We start from the raw sequence: 19,036 nt of genomic DNA, 5'->3' as shown, positions 1-19,036 counted from the left end.
GTTCAGAATATAAATTCTTAAATAGGGAGAATATAATGAGTTTTAGGGCAGAAGAGGCTGTATTGAATATTTTAATGAAAATTTACCAGAGATTAACAATTGTGAAATTAATAGATTTTTTAACCAAGCAAGGAAAGAAGTTGCTTGTATCTAACCCCATGTGTCATTAGATCACTGAGAACAGTGTGTTTTTAAAATATAAACAATTGCCTAAAATGGTACATTGGGAAGGAATCACATCTGGTAGAAAAATCGACTTTGTTGCTACATTGAAAGTTCTGATTAGATGAGTAGTATTTTCTCAAGTTGAAAGAGTCAAAGAAACAGATTGCAGAGGTTGAGAAAAATGCTTTTGCTAATAATATACAATGTTAGATGGATCCTTCAAATACAACCAGGAAACACACAGGCAAGAACCATACTAAAATAATATATTGGTCATTTCTTGATATAACAAATATTCCCTTAAAATAGCATTTTATGAATACCCAGAGAATAAAGAAACATAAACCACAATTCCCACAACCAATCTGAGAACACGTTAATGGGGTACGTAAGACTAGTCACGAACTTTCAATACGAATAACTTGCTCCCTCTCTTTTTTTCAATCATAAGTAATTATTAACTTTACTAAAATACCTATGATTGTTCTCTAGTGTGTGATCACTGAACCAAAGGAAATAACACATCATTGTCAACTTCCATAGTTACTGTTTATTTATTTTTTTTCCTGAGATGGATTGAAAGTTTTAGCCTCCTTTAAATTACATTCACTTTAAAAATTTTATAATAATCTTGTGTGCAGAATGGGAACTGTTTAAAAGCCTATTAGAATTAAAGTCATGTTTAGGCCACCCCAGAAGAGCACAGGAGTTATTGGTGTAACACTGAGGATGGATGCAGGAAGAGACAAAGGGGGAAAAAAAAGCCTTTTGGAGATCTTTGTAATGCAGTTGAGTGTAGGGGCTGGCCAAATAATAATTGCTTCTCAGTTTTTACTTAAAGAAATTTTAGAGTCAGAAGGAAGATAAGATGTATAGTCCAGGAGCTTTCAAATTCATTTATAACTATGTAAACTTTTTTTTAAGATTTATTTATTTGAGATGGGGGAGGGGCAGAGGGAAAGAGAGAATCTAAGGCAGACTCCCTGCTGAGCACAGAGCCTCTTTAGGGGCTCGGTCCCAGGACCCTGTGATCATGAGCTGAGCCAAAATCAAGAGTTGGGCCCTTAACCAACTGAGCCACGCAGGTGCCCTGCTATGTAAGCCTTTTTAAAATTCACATAAGAAGGTCTGTGAGGGGGCTCTGGTCTGGCTTAGTCATGCTGTGTCCTCAGCAGCTAGGAAAGTTGTTTGGTATAAGGAAATGCTGGGTAAATATGAGTCGAACAAAAATGAAAGGGGAGACATACCTAAGAAACAGCTAAAAGCAACATTCTTCTGGTGAGAGCAGTGCTCCCAGGAATCTGTGTGGTAGACTCAGCAAGCCTCTCAGGTCCCCATGCATGGACCTCGGGGCTCTGCAGTATCCCCGGAAAAATACTCTCTCCAGTCCTCTCATGTTATGTATCAGAAAATGGAGCTCAGGTCTTGTAGGATCCCTAGGCTCAATATATTTTTTGCACCCAGATAGCTCATATTTATGGGAATTGGCAAAGAACATTCTAGGATATTCTTATGAGTCATTTTGTTTTCAGGCAAATTATTCTAGAACAGAACTCATAAAAGACAATGGACTATAACTTTTTTTTTACTGTAAATCTTTATGGTTATTACACATGCCGTGATAATTTATGTATTTAAAATTAACATACAATGTTCTTTCCAAAAATGATATCCTATACTTTACATACATATATTTTTCATGATATTGTAATTAAACATAGGAAATAGCTTGCTGCCCGTTTATTGTTAAAAAGAGATTTCTATTTCACATAAAAATTTTAATCTTGTTCTGGTTTCTTAGGGGGAAAAAATCAAAAGATTACACACACACAAATGTATTGTGGAAAAGTGTTAAGGATTTACCTTTTCTCCATCTAATAGTAAGCTGGCTGATATTTATAAATTACCTATTTTGATTGATCTACTTTCATAGTCACCATTTTTTTTCATTCTATTGAGCACTGAATCTCATGTTTTATATATATGTACAAGTACATGTACATATATGTAGGTATACATCTTTATAAATATATAGGTATATAAATCTATATGTATACACGTATACATGTATATGTTTTAGTAAAAAAACTAAAAATGATGGTCATGGGGCTAAAAAAATTACAGACTAATAAATTGATCATAAAAAATAATATAAATCAGGAATTGTACAGCCAAATTCTGCCCTGGTAGGAATTTCTCAATGAAATCAATGAGACTTACATACTCCTCTCAATCAGAATCGCCTCCACTCTACAAGGCTTAGGAAAGAATAACAAAAGTACTTTGATAAAATTTGTAATCAGGGAGGCAAAGATCAAAGCTTTAAAGAGAGGGTTTAGCAACACAGATGTCCAAGGAGCCTTAGTAAGCCCAGCATTGCTAATTACACTTTGGTTGGAAGAAGCTTGAGAATTCACACCTGGCACTGCTTGCAGAGTCTGTTTTAATCTTAAAATGACTTGACAAATTTATCATGCTTCAGATATTTTAATTAACTATAGTAGGATTTATTGAAAATATTTCAGTATTAGCACCACCAACCAGAAAACATCAGCATATGTTTAAAAATTAAGGTATACAAGGATTTACACGTTTGAGTAGTAATAAGCCATTAATTAAACGTACTACATCCTTTTGAAAGAGGGCTGTTTTGTATAGTGTTTTGACAGGATAACGTGTAGATCCTGAATTGTAGGCATATGAGGTCAGGTTGAGACATCCCATCATCTGAGGAATTGCCCAAATGCACCAAATGTGTGGATAAGTCATCCTACGTCCTGTTTTTTCTTCTATCGCTTCAGAAGTTGACTGCATGGATTATATTTTTTTAAGATTTATTTATTTTATTTGAGAGAAAGAGAGAGAGTGTGTGGGCAGGGGGAGGGAAGGAGTGGGGGAAAAAGAGAATCCCCAAGGAGACTCCCTGCTGATTACCGAGCCAGAGGAGAGGTTGGATCCCAGGACCCTGAGATCATGACCTGAGCCAAAATCAAGAGTCCGATGCTTAACTGACTGAGCTACCTGGGTGTCCCTACATGGATTATTTTAAAAGAGAAGAAAACTTACATTTCATAGCTTGAAAGCTTAATATTCAGGGTGGGTAATTACAGAAGTAAGGAAAAGCCTGTCTTCCTTAGATGTTTTTATAAAAATCCATCTTAGACTTTTGTAATGCTTGTATCTTTTGGTTATAAATACAGAATTGTTTTGGTGTGTGTGCATATGCATGTGTATGCTCTATTAAAATTTATTTCACATATTTTATATTTTTATAGTATAGCAGAGTATTTTTTCTCTTGATATAGGGCTTGAATATGGCATTGTTTTATAGGATTGCTCAATTATGTATTAAATACATTGCAAATATTTTTACTATATCCATGATACAGAACAGATGATAAGCTTCCTTGCACAAAAGGGATGAGTTCCACACTTGAAGATTTCCTGAGCTGCTGACTTATCATGCCATTCAAAAGGACATTAAACCTTTTTTAAAGCATAAACACTTGTGTTGAATCTCTTATGTAGCCAGACCTCATGTCTTTTTGCAACTTCCCAAATCAGTTAATAAGATTTGTCTCTATCAAAATATATTACATTCTTATTCTTCTGTCTCTGAGATACACTTTGTCCAGCAGGATAGAAATCAACCATTTTAATTGTCACCACTGAGTCAATGTTGACTGATTAACACATTGTTCTCATTGCAACATATGGCCAGCTCATAATTAACTGAAAATAATTCAGTGGCCTTGTTTGGTGTTAAATCAAGTCAAGTTCTACTTGAGGCAGCCGTGGCTGACATAATTTATGATGGTAATAATATCACACTTTAAATCATATCAGTTCATTTCCTCTTTGGTATTTTTCTTCCCCATCTAGTTCCATTTCTTCAGCTATAGAATGTCTCTAAACCACATCTGTGTTAGTCTAAGTCATGAGTAAACTTTTTAAATAAAGTGTGCAAAATGTGTTTTTATTTATTGAAAAGATGTTTTCAATTACCATTAAGTTCATTGTTGGTCTAATGTTAGCAGCTTAAATATTTGAAGCTGTTGTCTGGAAACCAGACACCCATCCAAATTCTGAAGATCTAGTAGATTCTTCATTTTATTGTGGTTTTCCAAAACAACTGTTGATTAATCAAAGCAGAGGTCCCTTTGATGAGTAGAGGGTTGGTCAGAGTGCAGTGGGCCTTAGCAGCTGTTTTCCTCAGAATTAACCAGCACCCCTCCCCTTCTGCTGCCATCTTAGACCTTTTCTTCATGTACTCCGGATAAATGCACACCCTTCACCTATTTGGATGAGTCAGTATTATTTTTCTTCTCACTGGGCTGTACTCCTCTGTGATATCTTTTTTCCCCAAAAATGTAATCAATAGGTGTTTACCGAAGAGTTTCCCTGGGCCCATTCCTTTATTTTAGTCTCTGTTTGCTGAATAGAGAATTCTCCCATTGTCATGGTTGGGGTGGGCATTAATTTCAACAGAGATTTTTTTCTTGCTCCTGCTACATGAATAGGATGGGTCCAGGGGGAAAAGGGTGAGGCTGGTGCCATGCTTTACCTAATTCCTCGGGAACCAGGCTGCCAGAGGATCCTGCCAGTGGTGTGGCATCAGTCTTTTAACCCATGCTCCCAAGTTCATCTCAAGATAGGAAGAGAGCAATGAAAGGATACTCGCGTCTTTAACTTCAGTGGTCTAGACGTGATCCATAGCAACTTGCTCATAGCCATTGACTAGAAATACTCATGTGGCCTTTATCTTAACATAATGGAGGCTTGGAAAAGTAGGGGCACATGGAATATTCTGAACACTACTGTTTTAGCCACATTCGTTGGGTAGTTTATGATTTTATTAAAATGAACCCATAAAAATGGGATTATCCCCTATTAAATCTCATGTTTCCCAAACGTGATTGCTAGGAAGTATGACTTTCGTGTATCCCCAAGAATGAGAATATGTGTGGGTACCCTAAACCCCCCAGACCTACCAAATCAGAATCTTCTGGGTGGAGGGCTGGGAATCTGGATTAACAAGTAACCACATGTGATTCTTATTAGACTTCAAATTTGGAAAAACACTGGAAGCATGCTCAAAAACAGTGCCATCTTTATTTTATTTTATTTTATTTAAGATTTTATTTATTTATTTGACAGAGAGATAGAAGAGCACAAGCAGAGGGAATGACAGAGGGAGAGGGAGAGGGAGAGGGAGAAGCAGGCTCCCCGCTGAGGAAGGAGCCCGATGTGGGACTCGATCCCAGGACCCTGGGATCCTGACCTGAGCCGAAGGCAGACGCTTAACCGTCTGAGCCACCCAGGCGCCCACCCAGGTGCCTGCCATCTTTAATGAGAAGTAAATTCTTTTATAGCTGTGCCCTTAGGAGGGGGGAGCTTGTGAAACTCTGGAACTGAGCTGAACCCTTGCACACACTTGTTGCTGTTGTCACAGTTGTACGTGTCACATCACAATGGGGCTCTCACAAATATTTAAGCCGATGCTAATTGCTAATATTTGTTGAGAATTTACCATGTTCCGGGCATTGTGTGAAGATCCGTGATGTTGAACATCTCACAAAGTGGGGGCTATGATGACCTCCATTTGACAGGTGAGAGAACTGAAGCTTTAGGAAGGGTAAGGAAAATTTATTCAAGGGGGGCAGGAAGAAGAAATTGATAACCTATAGGTAAAAGAGATACAGAATCCACTTCTCACCTCTCTTTCTCTCTCTCTCTCACACACACACACGCATGCACGCGCACACACACACACACACACAGATTTTCATCCTCAAATCAGAGGCTAGGGTGCTGCATGACCTCCCTCCCCCAGTCCCAGTGACTGAGGCTTTTTATTAATATTTATTAGAAGACATACATTCACATATTTAATATTTTTTTGAGTTAGTACCTGAGTACAAGAAATTTAACTTCTTTCTTTCCTCTCTTCTCCACTGTCTTCGAGATATAGGTAGAGCTTCTTTGACCGGAAATGTGGGAAATTGCCAGAGTAGTGAATTTTCTCCCACTGGCCTTATATGATCCCAGAGCTGACAGTGGGCGAGCTAATGGGACACCCAATAACTTGCAACACAGCAAATATGAGGCGCTCTCTTAAAATAATACATCTCATGGGAAGAAACAGATTGCCTCATTTTAAAGTACATTTGAAAGACTGTGGGTTTGAGAAGGCTGTAGTGTTATTGGAGAACATTTCATTTCGAAAGGAGGGTTTTGTATGTCTGAATTTCAATCTATGTTATCTTGAACTTGATTTCACACTGAAAGGACTAAGAGCTATTTCATTGTGAATGGAAATGTAAGATTAAGGAAGGAGGATAAAAACCAGCATCCTCCAGATTTTCCTCTAAAAGTACAAAAAGTAATCTTTCATAAAAAAAGCAAGACAAAACAAAATCGCAGGTGTGTAGCACTTAGAGCAAAACCACATGTGTAAAGGCACACTCACATAAATAATAAATTATGGTAATTAGCCTCTTAATAGCACCTGATAACCAGAGTTGTAGAAAGCCAGCCAAACCTCCCCATAAATGGCTTAACAGAAGATGTAAATCAACACATCAGTAGTGGGCATCATCACAAAGTAGTGCTTTTAAATAAACCAAGGGCTAAGAGCTGGCTATATGAGGAGAGAGAAATCTATTCATAAGGAATCAGTAAAAGCTAGAGATTTCAAGAGAGAAAATTTAATCCTGGGACTGAGATTAAATGATAGAATTTAAGTAGCTAAGTAACACGTGGAGTGAGATGGAAGCTCAGAGGGAAAGTGGTTTTGGCCGAATGTTTTCTATAACATTATTTGTCCTTTGTGGTTTATAGTTAAATGACTTAAACATTCTGCTCAGGATTTTCCTTATTCTGTAAAAAAATAAAATGCATCAGGTGGAAACTTTAGAAGAAGTATAAAATATCTACCATTATTCAACTGTACTTTTTTATTTCACTGGAAGCATCTACGGTGAGAGAAGTTTAATAAAAAAAGGCTGCATACTCATTCTTCCAGGGCTAATGAAATGCGTGTTCACCTATTGTCCTTCATTTCTTCCTTATTTTCCTTAAATAATGGAAATTTCAAAATAGAGATGTTGTATTTGCAACATCAGCCTGAGGGTTAAAAAAAAGGATTAAGAAACAGTCCATCCATGGGAACTGGGGACCCTCGGGTTGTCTTCAATCCTGTTGGATTAGGAAGCCCTTTGCTGGGGTAGCTCCGTTGTGTTCTCAGCCCTCCAAAGTATTCATTTCTTTTCTTATGGTCTTCTACTCCTTGGGTTTGGATGCTGTCCTCTCGCCTCCTTTTTTCTAGGTCTCAACTCAGAGAAGCTAGTCACCTCCTGCCTGACATCTGGGCTCCTCTTCAGGTGGGAGGTGCCCTCCCTCACTTCTCCACTGCATGCTCTAGCAATTTGGCTGGAAGGTTAAAAAGAAAAAAAATACCCTCTTTCCACTTCTTTTCAGGAAGGCTTATACTGGAGTTCACAGGAGAAAAAGTAAAAAGAACAATCAGGGCAACCTGCAGTAAACAGCGGACTTCCTTTTTAATGCAGATTTGCCCTTTTCTTCTGGGGTTCCAACATTGTTTTTGGGGGAGGTATTATATCCTGACTTTCTCCACTCACGACATGGAGTGAGACTAGCCTGGATTTATAGGGAATGCATTTCTGCTTTCCTTACTCTGGGATCTCTGTCTCCTTTGCTTCACCTCAGATTAATAATAGCTTCTGAAAATTTAACTACAGTCAGTTCGGCTATCATACTTGTTTTGAGAACATATTTTTGTTCCAACATGATAGCTATATCGGGGAAATTTGAATATAGTGAGAATTTTGAGTCTGTTTGTGCATAATTTCATCTGCTGGAAACACCTTGACCTCAAGGCAGAAAATTACACCTAGTTGAACGGTGCTCTGTAAGAATACACAAAATGCATGCGTGCGCGCGCACACACACACACACACACACACTCTCACACACACACCTTAAACCTGGACTGACCAAATAATTTGCCAGTGAAAAATGTAAACATGTGACTCCTTGTTCCCAAATTATTAAGAATTTCAAGAAGGCAGAGTATTAAACCAGCAGAGCATGGTGTCCTTGTAAGCATGGGGTCCTGAGTGACCATGGCCAGATCCCACATCCATGAGGCTGGTCCTGCCTCCGACACCTGCCAGTTGTCTGCCAGGGCCATTGTCTCATGACCCACATCTCATCTCTCCCTCGCGTTACAGCATTCGCTCCAGTTTTCCACCAAGTCACGGTTACTCACGAGCTGCACCGACGACCACGTCCACAAGCACGCTTCCAGACTTTTGCAGAGTAAGGTGCCATCTTCATTGTAGGATTAATGTGTTTCTTAACCATTTAACATGGGTAAATAGTATTGCTGGTACTTGGTTCTTATCATGTTCTGTGTGTCACTGATGGACATTTTGGCTGTGTACACCTCTCCATCTTTCCCATAAATCCCGCATCTTTTGCCACACAATTTTGCACAGAATCGTGTTTTTTTTTTTTTAGAAACACATATTTCACAGTTTTATAATAGAATTGACTGTAATTATGAAGAAAAGTCCTACTTTTATTAAATATTCCCCAACACAGAGATTTTGTAGTTCAGTAAACAATAGTAGGGATGTTTAGAAGTATTTAAATTCTGGTGGACATACATGGAGAGTGGAGGTTTCATTGTTGTTACCTACACTGACGTTGCCTCAAATAACTTTCTTTGCAGCTCATCATAATGTTCTTGGGCCATAAGGAGGTCCTGCTCCCTACAGCTGAGTTTGAATTTCACTGAGGAATTATAGATCAGTTGAAGAAAACTCAGACTATGCTGGGATTAAGTTATTTGGTCATGTGAATGTGGCCAAGAAAATGAGAGTACATTTAATCAATTTACTGGTTGCTTGGGTTTAGATGGGAGTGCATAGTTGGAAAGCACAGAAATAGATGTAGAAAATCAAACCTTTTTAAGGGCCCACAAATCAAAGTGAGAATTCATATTGCAAAACCATAAAACGAGAGGCAGGGGTTGCTCTTTCTTTAATCCTGGCTGTCATTGCAACTTCCATAAAAAGTTTGGTAAAGAGGTGGGAAATAAATATTTTAGTATATTTTTAAAGATGTAGTATAATTTTATTTAGAATTAAAGACCAGAGGAACTGGATGGTAACCTAGAGATTCTTTAGCTCAAGTACCTCCTTCTGCGAGTAGGATAACGAAGTGAGAGGTTAGTCAGCGAGTTATGGGCTCCGTTGGAACCGTAGCTCAACTCCACTGACGTTCTGTTCATGCATTGGTAACACGGCCACACTGCCCCCCTCAACTTTTCTTGGGGTAGCTAAGGCAAGTAAATTAAGACTGTGGATGTTTCCCATATAAATTTATATGATTCAGGCAAACATGATGCTACATTAACATTTAGGATTTTAACCCCAACTGTGATGCTCACATACATGTAGAACTCGCCACCTAATTTTGGAGGCCTGGTGCAAAATAAAATGTGGGCCCCTTGTTGAAAAATGATTAAGAGTTTTAAGATAGTGACAATTGAGCATTAAAGAAAGCACAGCAGGAGGGTAAGTGTGCAACCTTACACCACCTCAGCGATCAAACACCATTAAATTGACCCCATGAACCTATACGCACATAGACAGAAGTGTCTTTTCAGAAGCCCATCTTTATTCTCTTAGGCCTCTGATAATAAATGGTTAATTGTAAATAGTCCATGGTGCTTTGGCTTTGAATTTATGTATTAATTAGAGCTAGGAGATAGAAATATAGCTGGGAATGAAATAGGCCAGGGTCTCTGCCTTCAGGGAGCTCACAGAGTGGTTTAAGAACTAAACATAAAAATAAAGAAAATAAGGAAACTATATATAAAATACTAGGTAGTGATACTTGCTACAGAGAAGACGAAAGTAGAGAAGGTAAGACATATGAGTTGGGAAGTGAGGTTTTAGATAGGACTGTCAGGGGAAGCCTGATGGGGTTGATGCCAATTAGAGTAAATTTCCGAAAGAGGTGGGGAAGCAAGGCTGTGGGGATCTGGGGAAGAGCCTTTCAGAGACATGGAATAGCATGTGTGAAGGAACCGAGCCATGAGAACAGCTGGGATTGTGGGGGACAAGTGAGGAGAAAGAGCCATAGATCCAGGTGCTCCTGGGTGGTCCTGAGGACCCCTTCCAGAGGCAGCCATACCTCCTCACTCAAATGCTCAACCACAGCCATGGCCCACTGCTTTCTGGATGTGTGTTTCTTCCTGTTTGAACGAGCTTGTTCACCTGCTCATATATACATGTATATGCATATCTTCCCTCTGCCTCTGTTGCTGCTTGTCTCCCCAGGTTCAGTTCCATCCCAGATGACGACGACACTTCCAATTCCAAATCAGGGAGGAGAAACTGGTTCCTCCTCCTCCCTTTTGTCTCAGCCATGAGCATGGCCTCTTCCATGGTAGAGGGGGCAAAGGTAATGTGGTCCAAACCACATCATTCACAGGAGCGCTAGGTGTCACTACGTAAATGGCTTTCATATATTTCTACAGTGTTGGAGGCTCTGGAGTGGGTGCTGAGTCTTCCCAGTTCTTTGAGATAGGGTTGTGCATTCATGGATAGCTGCAAGTGGCCCGTTAGTTGCATCTGTATTTGTACTGGTTTCTGTAAATGGTCAAGCGGAGACTGTTCTGGGCAGTGACTCTGCTTGGATTTTGAGCTGTGTTGAATTTTGCCCCCATGCCTCTCCCATGACCAAAGGAAGGAGGGTCAGACTTTTAGATAAAGATATTTAAATGAGGATGTCAGTATAGGTTTTTAAATACATATTTTTTAAAAATATTATTTAGATCAGACCCAGATTTCTAAAAAGTATTTTCCTGCCTCTTACTGCGTTAGTTTCATGATCTCATTTTATTTTATTTTATTTTTTATTTGAGACAGAGAGAATGAGAGACAGAGAGCATGAGAGGGAGGAGGGTCAGAGGGAGAAGCAGACTCCCTGCCGAGCAGGGAGCCCGATGCGGGACTCGATCCCGGGACTCCAGGATCATGACCTAAGCCGAAGGCAGTCGCTCAACCAACTGAGCCACCCAGGCGCCCCTCATGATCTCATTTTAAAAATGAAAGTATTCAAGCAACTTTTACTAAAAAGCATGGAAAACGAAGATGATACTAAAAACAAAAACAACAGAACTCAAGGTAGAGACAGAAGGACCAAATAAGTTAGGTCCAGTTTGGGGAAGTTTTTCCTTGTATATGGGAAAAACTCACTGGACTTAAAATGAGATATAAAACTGTACTTCTAGACAGAAAAAAGAAGCCTACTTTAAAAAGTCATTGTTTATCACCAAGAATCCATTTACTTCAAATGACTTTTTAAGACTGGCTAGACAGTCTTTGAGTTCTGCTTAGGAGAGTTGAAAGCCTCCAAGAAAAGGTTAAACACACAGTCTGTTTATGTAGATAGTAAGTCTGGCTAATATACTGAAAATTGCAGTAGCATCACTTGCTACACTTGGACATTTTGAGGTCTCTCACAGCATCTGGAAATCCTTATTTTTTCTATTGTAGCCTGTATGTCTGTTTAAAAAAATACATATGCATACATTTTTGAATAATCATACTTATAAACAACACCATTAATGAAAATGGCAACAAAATAGTGCGTCCTTTTATTCAAAGGTTAGAGAGGCTATGCCTAAGTGAGCCCCTGAAATAGCCTAATTTTCAGTGAAATCAATTTTATTTTTTAATTTTCATGACTCACAGGTCATACAGTTGATCCAATTCCATTAATAGAAAGTTAGAAAAGATTAGATTACATTAACTTAAAACATTATATATTGTCTTAGACATGTAGCAGATTGTTAGGACATTGGTTTAAGATGTAACAAAACATGTTCTATATTTATATTTAAAGACTTCAGTTGGTAAAATTCAATCAGTTCCATTAAATATAATAATAAATGAGACTGCTTTGTTTAATCACGTATATATGGAATGGATGTGCCCTTAATATGTGTGTGAAAAAAAAAACAACAATCAACCACTAATTCATAACACTGCTTTCCCCACCCCCTTTCTCCTTTTTCTTTCTTGATTGAGAAGAGGAGAAAATACAACTTTATCTCTGCAATGTATGCCGTCTATTTTCATTTGGTAATAGGGGACCTAAAGCGTAAGTATCTGCTACTATGGCCTTGGGTATTTTTCCTAAACTCTATAAGCCTCAGCTTTCTTATCTATAAAAATGTCAATGATAATTGTACCTAACCCACAGGCTAATTGTGAGACATAAATCTGATGATGGATATAAAGCAGACAGTATTAGGTTTGGCCACAGGCAGCATGGAATAAAAGTTAGGTGTTATTATCATTCGGATATGTCCACAATTTACTGGGTTCTTTTGAGTGATTGGACCAGCCATTAGCCTCATCGATTGTACATGGAACACAACGTTAGTTACCCATGATGCTTCGTATTCACTCTGTCTTCTCAGTTCCATAATTCTCAACAGGTCCCTGCATGGGAATCAAGTTTCACAGGGTCAGCATTACATAGTAAGTCATGCTGTGGGCTAAGACTACAGAACTGCTTGCTAGATCTTGCCTTGCTCACATTGTCTGGATACAGGTATCCTTATCTATATAATGAGTCAAGAATCACATGTTAGTTGTATTTTAATTCATTTAATGGAGGACATTGCTAATCACACAAGTAGGTGTTCAATAAATGTTTATCGAATGAATAAATTGTTGGACCCTCCAATCAATGATGTCACCTCAAACTCTAAAAACTAACTTTCCCACCTGCAAAAAAATGTGTTAAGAGCTGTTTCAGGAGGTAATATTTATTTGTACACTTAAGAGACGTTCATTTATTTGGTACTAAACATTGATGCCTTTTGGTCTGGTTCATACAATTTGAGAGACTATTTTATGTGCCTGGCAATGGATATTCTTTTTTTTTTTTTTAAGATTTTTATTTATTTATTTGACAGAGAGAGAGATAGCGAGAGCAGGAACACAAGCAGGGGGAGTGGGAGAGGGAGAAGCAGGCTTCCTGCCGAGCAGGGAGCCCGATGTGGGACTCGATCCCAGGACCCTGGGATCGTGACCTGAGCCGAAGGCAGACGCTTAACGACTGAGCCACCCAGGCGCCCAGCAATGGATATTCTATATCAGCAACTAAAATAAAAATTTTACAATAAATAAAATCCAATACACCTTCATTTTATTAATTTTTTTTCTGAAATTGTATACTTAGATTTAGCATAAATTCCTTCTGACTTTTTGACTTTTTGTCCTGTTATGGACTGAGTAGTGTCCTTCCTTACCTGGTACCTCAGAATGGGATTGTTTTGGAGATCAGATCTTTTTTTTTTTTTTTAAAGATTTTTTTTTTTTTATTATCTATTTATTTGAGACGGAGAGAATGAGAGAGACAGAGAGCACATGAGAGGGGGGAGGGTCAGAGGGAGAAGCAGGCTCCTTGCCGAGCAGGGAGCCCGATGCGGGACTCGATCCTGGGACTCCAGGATCATGACCTGAGCCGAAGGCAGTCGCTTAACCAACTGAGCCACCCAGGCGCCCTGGAGATCAGATCTTTAAAGAGGAAATTAAAATAAAAATGAAATCATTAGTGTGGGGCCTAATCCAATATGACTGGTGTCTTTATATAAGAAGAGTTAATTTGGACCCAGAGGGGTTTAAAGACACAAGTAAAGACACAAAGAAAAGATGACTGGCTATCTATAAACCAAGGGACAGGTTCTGGGAAGGAGCCAACCCCGCCAGCACCTTGCTGGTGGACATCTAGCCTCCACAACTGTTACAGAATGGATTTCTATTGCTTAAGTGGACATCTGTGTTACTTTTGTATAGCATCCCTAGCAAACTAATACAGTTCCCATCTAAATGTCCAAATCCAGGGTGCCTGGGTGGCTCAGTTGGTTAAGCATCTGCCTTCAGCTCAGGTCATGATCCCAGCGGCCTGGGATAGAACCCCATATTGGGCTCCCTGCTTCTCCCCACTCATTCTCTCTTTGTCTCTCTCTCACTCTCAAATAAATAAATAAAACCTTAAAGAAATAAACAGTCCAAATCCAATATTTTCTAAGAAGCCTTTCCTGATAACTCTGGTCTGTTGGATCTCTGTAGTCATCTTGTATTTTTATTTCATTTTATATTTTTCATGAACTTATCTCTTCAACCTGAGCACCAGTCCCAAAGTGACCAAAGTCATGTCTTACCTGCTTGTGTATATACCTGGGTGTGTTCTACGTCATATCTAGCATTCTTCTTCAAATATATAAGCTGGTAGATGTTGAATAAATTTTCTGATTGATTTTAAATACTCGTATACAGACATATATTAAAGATACTAGAGATTGTCAGTTTTATGGAACAATTCCTGTTAGTGTAGGTCCTTTGGGATTTCCCTGGGTAACTATTATCAGCAATTCTGTTTCTTGACCATGTTATGCCTCATTAGCAGAGCTCTGCTCTGGTTGTCAGTTGTGTGAAATGAGAGAAGGGAAAGCATGCGATTCTGAAATGTGATTTGGAGAGCCTGATGAAGACTGGCTCGAGCATCTCTGATGCCAACCTCTTTGTCTTGTGTTCCTTCATGGGATATGTACGTAAAAAGAGAGAAGGTCCCCTAAGATTTAAAATATTTGATTGCCTCAAATCTGATTTGAGTGATATCAATTGAGAAGCTTATCACATCTCCAAAAATCTTGTTATTTATTTATTTATTTATTTATTTTTATTATTATGTTATGTTAATTGCCATATATTACATCATTAGTTTTTGATGTAGTGTTCCATGATTCATTGTTTGCATATAACACCCAGTGCTCCATGCAGAATGTGCCCTCTTTAATACCCATCACCAGGCTAACCCATCCCCCCACCCCCCTTCCCTCTAGAACCCTCAGTTTGTTTCTCAGAGTCCATAGTCTCTCATGGTTTGTTTCCCCCTCTGATTTCCCCCCTTCATTCTTCCCCTCCTGCTATCTTCTTCTTTTTTTTTTTTGTTTTAACATATAATGTATTACTTGTTTCAGAGGTGCAGGTCTGTGATTCAACAGTCTTACACAATTCACAGTGCTCACCATAGCACATACCCTCCCCAATGTCTATCACCCAGCCACCCCATCCCTCCCACCCCCACCATTCCAGCAACCCTCAGTTTGTTTCCTGAGATTAAGAATTCCCCATATCAGTGAGGTCATATGATACATGTCTTTCTCTGTTTGACTTATTTCGCTGAGCATAATACCCTCCAGTTCTATCCACATCGTTGCAAATGGCAAGATTTCATTCCTTTTGATGGCTGCATAATATTTCATTGTATATATATACCACATCTCCTTTATCCATTCATCTGTCGATGGACATCTTGGCTCTTTCCACAGTTTGGCTATTGTGGACATTGCTGCTATAAACATCGGGGTGCACATACCCCTTCGGATCCCTACATTTGTATCTTTGGGGTAGATACCCAGTAGTGCAATTGCTGGGTCGTATGGTAGCTCTATTTTCAACTTTTTGAGGAACCTCCATACTGTTTTCCAGAGTGGCTACACCAGCTTGCATTCCCACCAACAGTGTAGGAGGGTTCCCCTTTCTCCACATCCCTGCTAAACATCTGTCGTTTTCTGACTTGTTAATTTTAGCCATTCTGACTGGTGTGAGGTGATATCTCATTGAGGTTTTGATTTGGATTTCCCTGATGCCAAGCGATGTTGAGCACTTTTTCATGTGTCTGTTGGCCATTTGGATGTCTTCTTTGGAAAAATGTCTGTTCATGTCTTCTGCCCATTTCTTGATTGGATCATTTGTTCTTTGGCTGTTGAGTTTGATAAGTTCTTTATAGATTTTGGATACTAGCCCTTTATCTGATACGTCATTTGCAAATATCTTCTCCCATTCCGAAAATCTTTTATCTAAGTGTCTAAGTTTTAACTTTGGGGCCATTGGATGTCATTAGTGTTGACACTGGGGATAGGAGATTTGCAATGTCTTTGACTATCAATAATAATGAAGTAAGGGGAAAAGGAGTGTTTTCTAAATGACCAAGTTTTATGTGTCTGTGTGTGTGTGCCTTTGTGCACATTCTTATGTGTCCTATGCAGTGCTATGCACACAACCAAACCACATCCTTCTACCACTTCTGACATAAGTTTACCTCTCTGGGAAATAAGCATCCTTTTCCTAAACAAGTCTAATTAGCCTTGGCTAAATGCAAAAGCATTTACATATTCAAGCAGCCAAACATCAGAGGACTGTTTATAAAAATAAATATTATTAACACTGAAAATATTTAGATCTGAGTTTAGATAAGTCAGAAAACAAAAATATACTAAGCCCTTCAGGTCATATCAAGGAGGGGCACAGTTGATGGCTTAAGTAAAATGCATGTTGACAGTTTTCCATAAGAATTTGATCTTCCAAAACTGATGCCTGCCAAGTTCTTTTCCTTTGCCAATTTATTATTTGGCGAGTAGTTTTGCTTATGTTTTTGTTGAACTCTGCATTTAGTATGTTCTCATTGGTTAGACTTGTGAGAACTGATTATTTAGTGAATTTACATGGGGAGGTAAACAAGAATGTTACTTGGAGGTAATTGAGTTTCATAGATGAAAGACAGCCTTTTTTAGGCTCAGCATTATGGGACACAGTGACTGTTGTGGACTTCACATTTTTCCCGGACCCAACTTTTATAGCTTTTCCAGATCACTCTTTTGCCACTGAAGAGGCAAGATAGTTCTTGGCTATCACCAAGATCCAAAGTTTTTTCCAAAAGACTACATAAAATTTTTTAAAAAGAGGAATGGAAATGGCAGAGAGTAGGAGATGAAAGGACAGCAAATCAGATTATGATTTCCATTCCTTTGAGGATTTTAAATTCATGTTTTGAAATTTTTCGGCCGATGCTGCCTCTGATTTCTATAGTATTAGAGAGGAATTGCTTCCCAGGAAGCCTTTAATCAAGAGTTAGGACTATGCAGTTCTTTCAGAACCCATAATTTCAAATTACTGAACATATGCTTCCCCGTCCCCCACTTCCCCTGGATGTAAAAGTGTAGTTTTTAAATGAAGATGCAGATTGCTCTTTGTTCATGATAACTTTAACATACATGCATGTTTGATAATATGATATAATGATCTCTAACATGATCATATGATCTAGGAAACACATACTTTTATGGTACCCTTTCTCACTCCCATTCAAAGGGATACAAGAACTGCTTTTCTGTTTTAATAGAAGTTTTGAATTAGTAAGTGTTATCTTAGATGTGTACTTTCTATTTTCAGATCTGAGAGGTCTTAGGATATGGAATGGGTTTCGATATATTTGTAACTGAATCAGGGTTTCCAAAAGCCTCAGGACACCCAATTAGCTTTGTTCCCCAAGAGACATTATTTGACCTTTTATCCGTCTGACTCTCTCCTGTCTGTTTCAGTGAAGACCCAGTCTGATCTGGTGGGACAAATTAACCATTTAAAAGTTGAGAATGACCAAGGGTCCCAGTAATAGGCATCAGCCTGGGTTTTTGTTTTTGTTTGTTTGTTTGTTTTTACCACAAATCACTTATACTTCTAAACAGTTCAAGATTGTATTCATATACAAATTATAGAAAAACCCAATAAGCAGTAGCTTAAAAGAAATTTGGCCTTTATTTTTCTTCCCTAATAACCAATCAGGTGTTTCCAGTCCCACACATATGTTTTGTGGCTCAAAGCTGGCTGGTGGATGCACCTGTAATTTTCCTAGTTTTTATCTCATGGATACAATATGGCTGCCAATGCATGTACCATTCCCACTGAATTCCTGGAAGTATGAAGGAGGTGGAAAACACAGTAGGAAAGGGAGAAGGAAGAAACAAGACCTGTATCAGGAAAACAAAGACTTATCCTCAAATTCTCAGCAGACTCTCACCTGTACCTCATTGACCAGAACAGTATCATGTGGCCACTGTTAGGCAAATGGGAAAGCAGGTTTTTAGCTTTCTATAGTTAAAGAAAGGCAAAGAGAAAGGGAGTGGAACAATCTTAAGTGAGCAACACTATAAAACCTGCCACAGACCAGCATAGAATTTATACTTTTGGGGCCTAATAAAGCGTAGAGCCTAAGGAAAGCTTCTTGACATGACAGCCAGCTTCCATCATAACCAGTGATGCTTATCCAAAGATAAACACTTGTCTGCATAGGTATTCAGGGAGGAATGTTGAGTTTTCTCATAAATCCAAATCTAGATGAACTTAAGCATAATGGTATTTTTTACCTAGTTCTATCTTTTGCCCCATCTTATTATCCCCAAACTGTGTATGAAACTCATAGCCATCTTGAATCACCTATTTGTAGAAACATCCTATTTTATGAAAAATTCATTATTTTATATTCCTATAGGCTCATAAACTGAGGACTTCTCATGTATAGACACATTATACCCAAAGTTGTGCCACAGTAGAAAAGATTTCATCATAAAACAATGAGCCTCATAATAATGGGTCATCGCAAATATCCCAACAAAACCAAGTGGCCAGGGTTGATATAGTAGAAATTCTTTCTTAAAGTGGAGGGCAGATATCTGAAGTTCATCAGAAATACTATGAAAAATAAAGAAAACCTAGAAAAAAATATAATTTCAAACATAAGTTCAGATCCATACCCTGAAAAAAAACCTGAGAAATTCTGGTGCCGCTGTGTGAGTGATAGTCCAAATGTGCACCTTCTGTTCATTAAAAGCATACTCAGAGCAATACCAAGAACTCTGGTAATCTGTCTTGCATCAAAGAAATCCCACAGTGAGGTTGGCCCAGCATATATTTTCCTGGCA

At 38.6% G+C, this 19,036-nt stretch overlaps 1 protein-coding gene across 2 annotated transcripts in view; it reads left to right on the top strand.

The window, feature by feature from the left end:
• GPC6 (glypican 6) overlaps positions 1–19,036 on the top strand; it is a 1,081,278-nt gene that overhangs the window by 347,741 nt on the left and 714,501 nt on the right. The window lies entirely within an intron of this gene.

The sequence above is a fragment of the Mirounga angustirostris genome, unplaced genomic scaffold, assembly GCF_029215605.1.
Source record: "Mirounga angustirostris isolate CCGP_5_RB_7025 unplaced genomic scaffold, mMirAng1.0.hap1 SCAF_3, whole genome shotgun sequence".
NCBI classification, from domain to species: domain Eukaryota; kingdom Metazoa; phylum Chordata; class Mammalia; order Carnivora; family Phocidae; genus Mirounga; species Mirounga angustirostris.
The sequence above is the reverse complement of the archived record's forward strand: the minus strand, read 5'-3'. Positions and strand labels throughout refer to the sequence as shown.